The following is an 8,702-nucleotide window of genomic DNA, read 5'->3' as shown; positions in this document are numbered from 1 at the left end:
CTCCCAGTTATAGCGGAAGCAAAAAATAGACACATCCTCCAATAATTTGGAATCCATGGACGCTTTTGGTTCTAACGCCGTGAGCGCCATATAAATGGAACTCGTTTGCTTTTTTTAGGGAGATACAGCTGCAGTCGGATTTAGATATTCCAAGGCAGTAACCTCTGTAAACGACATTTAAGGAACACATCTAAAAATGCCTCGAATTTCAGATGTCATGGGACAGATGAAAACGCTGCGTGCGAGGCAACTGTAAGGGCCTGCAATGAGAAACTGGGGCTTGGAGCTCGACAGCTGGGGGCAGCTGCTCTCAGATGGTACCAGATAGAAAGGTTTCATTATTACCACGATGACAAATCTTGTATTAATTGTAGCTTTTTTAAAATTTTTTTTAATTTATTTTCCCTGAAAAGATTTCAAGGTGAGGGCAACTTCCGATGGCTCTCATGGAGCTCGGAGCGCCCGGGGAGCTCTGTAGGGAATAATCAATAAAATTGTAGCTTTTTTTTTTTTTTCCCCCCCAACTTTGACACAAACCTATTTTTTTGTGAGTGTTTTGGTGGGTTTGTTCTGCTTTTTGCAACCTATTCAGGAAGGAGAAGAAACATCTTCATCCTGGTCTAGTGGAAGATGTTCCTGCCCATGGTGGGGGTTCGGACCTTTAAAGGACCCTTCCAACTCAAAGCATTCCGTGATTCCATGAGCTTCTGGTCCTTGTGCAGAGCTGTGAAAGCCAGGAAGGTTTGTTCCTGCAGCTGTTTAAAGCAGAATTATCCCTGAGCACTTCTTGCCCTGGTTCCGAGGGCTTTGCAGAGTTACTCCGTTGGCTCAGTGACAGCTGGGAAACTCCCTCATCCCGAGGTTATTCCTTGTGAATCTTGTTCTGCTGGCTCCTCTGGTGCCTCCTCATGTGGCCCTGACAGCACGAGGAGATTGGAGAACTGGATTCCCAATTTCCATGTCTTTGTTCTGCAAAACAAGCCCATCAGAATAGATAATGGGTGAGATACCGAGACCTACATGCCTGAGCCCTCATAAACGGGAGCAAACGAATGGAAAAAAAAAGGAATTAAGAGTATTTTTATTTGCATAATTTCCATTAATAAAACATTCTTTTATGCAGAGAAAATGGAACCTCAGCTGCAATTTGAACGGGAGATATTAAAAAAAAACCCCTGTTTGTTTTTTTTTCCCCCCCCTGCAGTCTTGACAGGAAGCAGCAAGTGACTGCAGAGCAGCAAACTGGGCTGCAACAAACACATTCCAGCCATTCCTTCGCCCACCACTGCTCCTGCCCGGGAGTTGAGGGGAGGCACGGGAAGGGAAAGTGCCAGGGAATGTTACATCAGGGAGTCTTCCATCAGGGAATCTGACATCACTCCAGCAAAGGCACCCAGAGCACTGTGAAATGTGCACTTTGGGTGGGTCTGCAAAGCTCGGGATGTTTGTCCTCAGTTCCCAAAGGAGCCTCTGGAGCAGCCTCCAGGCCTAGAAGGGCTGCAGTGCTGGCCCACACCGGGATGAGGGAAGGAGTTCCTTGCTCCACGTGCAAACATCGTTCTGCTCGCTCTTGGCTGAGGCGACGTAGGCAGAGGGGCTGCAATAATTCTGGGATAAGGCAGACTTATCCATGTCCTTGGGTTGATTTTCATGGAAAGAATGAGATCCTGCAGGAGCCCAGGGGATCACAGAGCCAAGGAAGAGGGGAAGGTGCTCCCCAAGCTGGGTGGTTTCACTTCATGGCTACCTAAAAGGTGCCTGGAATCCATGGCTGTGCTTCCCACCGCACAGAACTCCCGTTCTCATGGATGGTGCCTTGGATTTTCATGCTTTTTCCCAGGACTCTGCAAAGAGTCAGGTTTGGATAAGTAACTTTCTCCTGCCCCAGAGTTCTGAGACACCCCCTGGGCGTGTTCCCTGGTTCTGTGCCTGGTGCAGGCTCTGAGCACTGAGGCACAAGGAGGGAATTCCTGTGCAGATCAGGAATTCCAAATGGTGACTTCTTCCCTTTCTGCCCCTAATCTGATTAAAAACACAATTTCCAGGTATGGTGGCGAGGAGGAATTCAGGGGCTGCCACAATGCACTGACTTTCGCATCATTTTAAGCAAATTAGTGAAAAGATTATCATGGAATCATGGAATGGTTTGTGTTGGAAGGGACCTTAAAGCCCATCCAGTGCCACCCCCTGCCATGGGCAGGGACACCTTCCACTAGCCCAGGTTGCTCCAAGCCCCATCCAACCTGGCCTTGGACACTTCCAGGGATGGGTGACCAACAGCTCCAACAATTAAGTATTCCTTATGCTAATTTATATTTTTTTTAGTTCCAATGGACATGGCTCAGTGTAGACATTTGCCTTTTATCAGTGGTGGGGGCAGGAGACACCGGAAATATTTTATTTATAAATAAAACACATTTATTTACCTACTCCTGCTTTTCTCCACCACAGTTTGAAGCTTTCCCATTTTTCTCTGGCAAGATGTGTGCCTACCTACGGATTCAATGAATTGATGTGGAATTTAATGATTTCTTACTCTTAACCTAATTTTTTTTAAGCGTTCTTCCTTCGGCTTCTCCTCAGGAACTTATTTAGGCTTTGTTTCCCTTCCCAACCTCAGCCTCCCCGAGGTGTTGCTCCCTGTCTCAGCTGACCTGTACCTGAGCACAGGATGCTCTGCTGGGTCACTCCTCCTGTTGGCATCCCCCAGGAAGGTTGGAACATTTTAATACGTGGCACCATTCCCACAGCTGTCAGGGCTGTCTGCAAGTTTATTCTCAGCACAGTGTGAAGTTTGAGCCCTGCAAAGGGCAACACTTTTCCCTGAAATTGCTAAGACATGAGTTTTATATTCCGTTTTCTCCTGAGCATAATAGAACTTGTTAGCAGGTCCTTTCCCCCCCCCTCAAATTGGTGTTCATTGTTCAGTGAATTTGGGGCTGATTTGCTCATGAATGTGCTTTGTTGTAACTCTGCAAAGGTTTTCTGCTTAGGCAATGGTTGCAAAGCACCACTGAAGGCCAATCATCTAAAATACATACAAATGTTTTTTCTTAACACAGAAAGCTGCCCCACAGACTGATCTAGTTCTGAGTCTTTTCTTTATCCCTGAAAAACACAGAGCTTCCTCATGGATCCCTGTGTTCCAACCACAATCTGGTTGCACTTTCCTCCTGTAAATAGGACATGGCTCCAGTGATTTATCCGGGAGGGATGTGCACGTGCACCCCTGTGCTTGCACATGGATATCAGCACCACATCCATGAGAATTATCTTCTGGATTTATTCTGGTGCACCCAGAATGCGTTTGGGAATGGAACTCCGTGGGGGGAATACTGTTGGAGACTGGGAATTATCTGAAAGGATCATCTGGGATATCAAGACCTCGTGGCTCCAGAGATATCAAAAAAATCTGGTGGAGAAGTTAACCCACTTGGGGAAAATATGGAAATAATTGGCAGCAGAACAAACGGCAAAGCACTGAATAAAGAAGAGGGAAGAGGAAGTGACTGGCAGGGAAGAGCAGATGGGAGCGTTTGTAGGGAAAGTTGGTGGCATCCTGTGAGTTCCCAGGTTTTATGGCTGTGGTGCAGCAGCAGTTCTGGGCTCCCCTTCCTGTTCTGGTTTTCAGCTCTGTAAATCAGGGCTCAAATCTCTCTCTCTCCACCCTTGGAATTGTAATGCATGGGGAGACATTTCTTAGGGAGAAATCCTTCCCTGTGAGGGTGGGGAGGCCCTGGCCCAGGTTGCCCAGAGAAGCTGTGGCTGCCTCTGGATCCCTGGAAGTGTCCAAGGCCAGGTTGGACGGGGCTTGGAGCAACCTGGGCTGGTGGGAGGTGTCCCTGCCCATGGCAGGGGGTGGAATGAGATGAGCTTTAAGTTCCCTTCCAACCCAAATCATCCTGAGATTCCATGATTCTCTGCTTTCCTTAAGCTCATTCCCTCCAAACCTCCTGGGATGGTTCCTTGGGCCAGCCATGGACTTGTGCTTGTGGCCTCCAGAATGTCAGATTTTTCACTTTTTCACTGCAGGGAAGGGAGAAATATTTCATAAACACCTCTGTGTTTGAAAAAAAAAAAAAAAGGATTTATAGTTGTTGACGCAGAAATTCCAGGAAAAAAAATTACTGAGGCAGCTGTGAAATTGTTGCATGGGAGAGACATCAGACATTTTCTTTGTGTGAAGGAAGCTGGAGCTGTGGTTTTATGAACTGTGTATCAGCCATTACCTGCTCACAGAAGGGCTCTTCAGCCTGGCTCACATGGGCAGAAAACATTCCAAGAGCAGAAGGTGGAATTAGTGGGTGTATAAAACCGGTTCTGCCAGGCTGGGGTTGATGTGGGGGGAAGTATCAGAGCATGGCAGGTTCAAACCCAGGGTATTTTTTTCATTCCAAGGGACAGCTGTTTCACTGAAGCTGCTGTTTCCCCACCAGGCAGGAGTTCTCCATGTTAAGGCATTCCAGCCACTCCGTAAGGTCCTGTGGGTGTTCCCAGTCTCCAAAGGGGATGCAAATCCAGGTGCCTGGTGGATGCAAACGCTCCGGGCTGGGCAGAGCAGCCGGAGGAACGAGCAGGACAGGACCTGCTTTTCTGATCCAATTCCTGCTTTGCCTCTCTCCAGAGCTCCCCTGCCCGTTCCCGGTTGGTCTCCTCACTAATTCCCAAGTTAAATGTTTGTTCCTGAGTGGCTGCAGAACTGACAAGTTTCCTGGATCCTTTCCATCCCGTGTTTGGAGCTGACATCACCCTCTCCCTCAGAGCTTTCCTGCTCCTCAGGGGCTGACCTCGGACACCACATGGAGTGCTGCCTTCTAGGATTCAGGGATTCACTGGCTCGTGTTCCCGGAAGGAGCCACACAGGCACAAGACTCCTTTGATTTCAGGGATTCCTCAGCCCTTTGCCATTTGTTGTCCTTTAGAGTTTCAAGACAAACATGCTGAGAGTGCGGGATACATTTATTTGGATCTTGGTTCTCCCTTGCAGTTCCTGCTCCCTCTGGAATCTCTTTCTCATCCAAACATTTAAGATATCTTTCCCTGTGTGGTTTTTTCTCGGTTTTTTCCCCCCCCCTTTTTAGTGTTCAAACAAATCTGCTGGTGGGTGCACCCCTTTATTTCCATATTTGTGGAAAAAGGAACTGTTCTGTCTTGATGATTTGCTCTTATGGTAACTCCTAAATCCTACTAAAACCAAACCAACACTTTCTTTTCATTGCTTGGAATTGCACAATTGCTCAGTTCCTCGGAGAGAATAAGTAACCAGTTCTTAAAAGGACAGAAAGGATTGGTGCTTTTGCAGGAATAACTTTAAAGCACAAATACTCATGTTTTTCATTGCTAAATCCTACTCTCCTTTTAGTTCAGGGATAACAAGGTCAGACAGGAGACACAGATTCCACGGAGAGGTTTGTCAAGTGTTTATTATGGAACCTGTGATTTCTTCTTGGCATTTGTGCAGGACAGACCTGTAGAGCTTAATGATCAATAATTGTGAGAGAATCTTCCTAGAGAAACAGTTGGAGTACAGAGCATTGTAGTGGTTGGAATCTGGGCTGGGAATGTTGTTTGCTGAATTTATCTGGGCAAGTTCTTCAACTTCTCAGTGACTCAACTTCCCTGTTTTGAAGCAGAGTTACCAGCAAGACATTAAAACTGGAGGCTATTAATGAGAAATCAAGTTATATTGCTGAAGGTATCAAAAAAGCACCCATATCCTGCTTTAATAGACCCATTTTCTCACTTCCAAAAACTTCTGAGGCCAGAAAAATGGCCTTGGTGACGACTTGAGTGGAATTGATAAAGGGCAAAGTAGTGCTTAAAGAAAATAAGAATGACAGAATGTGCTGAGCCAAGGAAAGCAGGAAAACTGGTCAATTCAGGATCTCTCAGGATCCTCAGAGATCTGACCAGCTGCCATTCCAGGGCCTGCTGAGGTGTTTCAGCAGGAGAGGAAAGGGAATAAGGTGTTCTCCTGTAGTGTTTTCATTTCATGTGCAGAAGCACCAGTTAGAGTTGGAAGGTCATGATTTAATTTTGAGTGGAAGAAACTCCCTGATAACTGTTAAATAAATCAATGTTGCTTCCCTTGGCAGAGCCATGGGAATAGAAGGGTTTAGTCCTGAGGTTCAGAACTGCTTCTGAGGTGTTCAAAACACCCAACCCTTGTAGTTACTTCTGTTTTACAAGAAATCTGTTTTTTGGGCTTTAAATTATTTAGAAATACGTAAGCTGCCAGTAACCAAGCTCACCACTCTGTTGAAAAAAAGTCACCATGAGTGTGTTTTATGGTCTGAAGAGGATGTAGATGGGCATTAGACACGTGGGGAAACAAATCCATGTGATGAAGGATATGGGGTGGTTTAGAATACAGAGGAAACTGGGTGTGAAACACCGAGTTTTGAATTCCAGGCTTGGTTTTGGGGATCACCTGCTGCAACAATTGAGTGCTCCTTGTTGTACAAACTCAATAATTGCTTCAAGTGGTTTAATACCACATATCTGTTGTCTGCAACAACTAAACCCTCCCCGATGTTTCTGCTAACAGGGTGGAGGGATCTGCCCAGGGTTGGATTTCTGCCTGCCAGACAAAGACCTGACAGCATTTGTGGTGAAATAATCTGCTCTGTTTGCAGACTGGAGGAGAAATCCTTTCTGTACAGCTGGTGAGTTTTTGTTTTTACAGTCAAAACAGATGCACTGGGGAGGGAAGCCACTGGGGATGGTTTGCTTTAACCCTGCTGGAGTCATTAGCTGTTGGATTCTAAACTGTTTGCTGTTTAAACACACTGATTCCAGGCCAGCTTTCCAAGGAAAAACTTCCATGCTGTTAGAGCTTTGATTAAGTGAAAGCTCACCCAAAACAACGGTACAAAAAACCCAAAACACCCCTCCCCTCCCTCTTCTGCTCTGTGGCCACTAAAACCTGAAGAAAATTTATAAAGAGCACGTGCACATTTCTTTCCTAAGCCCTAAATTTGTGCCAGTTAAATGTACAGAGAATGTGGGGCTTTGTGGCTCTCAGGCACATTCATTCTTGTGGAAGCACTGGCTGTAAATCCAATTTTATAGATTAAAGACTTGCAGCATAATGTAGGCACCTGTCGGTTTATGGGAGCCTAAAAATACCTCCCTGTCTATAACATGTTTTTTTTTTTTTTTTCAGCAACTTGGAGCATGTGTATGTTTTTTGATGCCTTTTAGCTATTTTTTTTTTTCAGTCCTTGTCTGTCACCTCAGCCTGTTGTGGCAGCTCTAATAGGGAATAATAAAGGACATGCTGTTCACTGGCTGGTTCAGATGCAGTGAGGGTTTGCCATTAGCAGTTCATAAAATAATAAATATAATAATATAATATAATGTAATTAATACAATACAATATAATATAACATCTCCCCATGGTGCAGAAAGAAGCCAAAAGGCAGCACTGAGGAGGTGACAAGGTGGGCTCTGTCACCTTTGGTGAGCTGGGTGTGATTACAGGGAAGGGAGAGATTGTCCTGACTGGGAAAGATTCAAAGGTTCTGTTTTGTCAGGGACTAAATGAGGAGGGGTCTTTGTGGTGTCGGGGTAAAAGGAGCTCTCCCAGGCTGAGGATTTGCTTGTACCAGTGTGGGAGGCTGTTCCTCTGGAATCTGGAACTCAAAGTTGGTCAAGAACCTCGGTGTGGGGCAGTCCTGGCTTCAGGACGTGTCTGTGTGAGCACATCAGGGCCACTCTTGACTCTTTGCTTGAGGATTTGTGTCTCACTGATGGTAAATGTTCTGGGACAAGATCCTGTGGAGCTCAAGGGGAGCCAATCATCAAATTACAGAATCACAGAATCACAGAATCATGGAATGGTTTGGGTGGGAAGGGACCTTAAAGCCCATCCAGTGCCACCCCCTGCCATGGGCAGGGACACCTTCCACCAGCCCAGGTTGCTCCAAGCCCCGTCCAACCTGGCATTGGACACTTCCAGGGATCCAGGGGCAGCCACAGCTTCTTTGGGCTTCCTGTGCCAGGGCCTCACCACCTTCATAGCCAACAGTTTCTCCCAAATATCCAAACTAAATCCACTCTCTTTCAGAGAAAAAACAAACAAAGGCCTTTTGGATCCTTTTGGTCCTTTTCCAGATCAGGTCAAACTTGTGACTGAAACAAATGGGGTAAGAGCTAATTAGAGACGAGATTTAGGAATCCCAGCACCTCACACCTGAGTCTGATGCCCACAGCAGGAGCACTGCTTTGGGAATCTCTGCTTTCCCTTCCACCTTCCCTCAATGGCATCGAGATTTCCATCCTTTCATTAAATATGGTTGAAACTGGCCCATGGTTCAAAAAAATTACCATTTCTGAACAGGGGCAGAGGCAGACTGGGAGCTGCTGTGTTTACATAAGCCTTGTTTTCTTAGGAAACCAGGCTAAAAAGCCATGGCTGTGTTGATATAACCTCTGCTGGTGTTGGGATGGGGTTGGCTCATGCTGAAGTGCTGATTCATCTGACAGTGTGTTTAGCTGTGGTGAAGAGAACGAGAGCAGGGTTTGCAGATAACACAAAGTTATTGGCTTGAAACTGGGAGATGGGAGAGAAGAAACAGGAAGGAAATCTGAGCTCTTGTAGGTCAATCTTTTGGTTACATTGGCATTAAATCAAGAGGAGGAGGAGAAAAATTGTGCAACAAGAATCTGAGCTTTTTTTTTAATTTTTTTTTTTTTTTTTT

At 45.9% G+C, this 8,702-nt stretch overlaps 1 long non-coding RNA gene across 3 annotated transcripts in view; it reads left to right on the top strand.

Moving 5' to 3' along the window:
* LOC108501626 overlaps nt 1-8,702 on the top strand; it is a 156,031-nt gene that overhangs the window by 63,690 nt on the left and 83,639 nt on the right. For all 3 annotated transcript variants that reach the window (XR_001876232.1, XR_001876233.1, XR_001876234.1), the window contains one exon: nt 6,548-6,665. This is a non-coding gene — a long non-coding RNA (uncharacterized LOC108501626). The remainder of the gene's footprint in view (nt 1-6,547; nt 6,666-8,702) is intronic.

This window comes from Lepidothrix coronata, unplaced genomic scaffold, assembly GCF_001604755.1.
Source record: "Lepidothrix coronata isolate B3197 unplaced genomic scaffold, Lepidothrix_coronata-1.0 Scaffold105, whole genome shotgun sequence".
In the NCBI taxonomy this organism is placed as follows: Eukaryota; Metazoa; Chordata; class Aves; order Passeriformes; family Pipridae; genus Lepidothrix; species Lepidothrix coronata.
The sequence above is the reverse complement of the archived record's forward strand: the minus strand, read 5'-3'. Positions and strand labels throughout refer to the sequence as shown.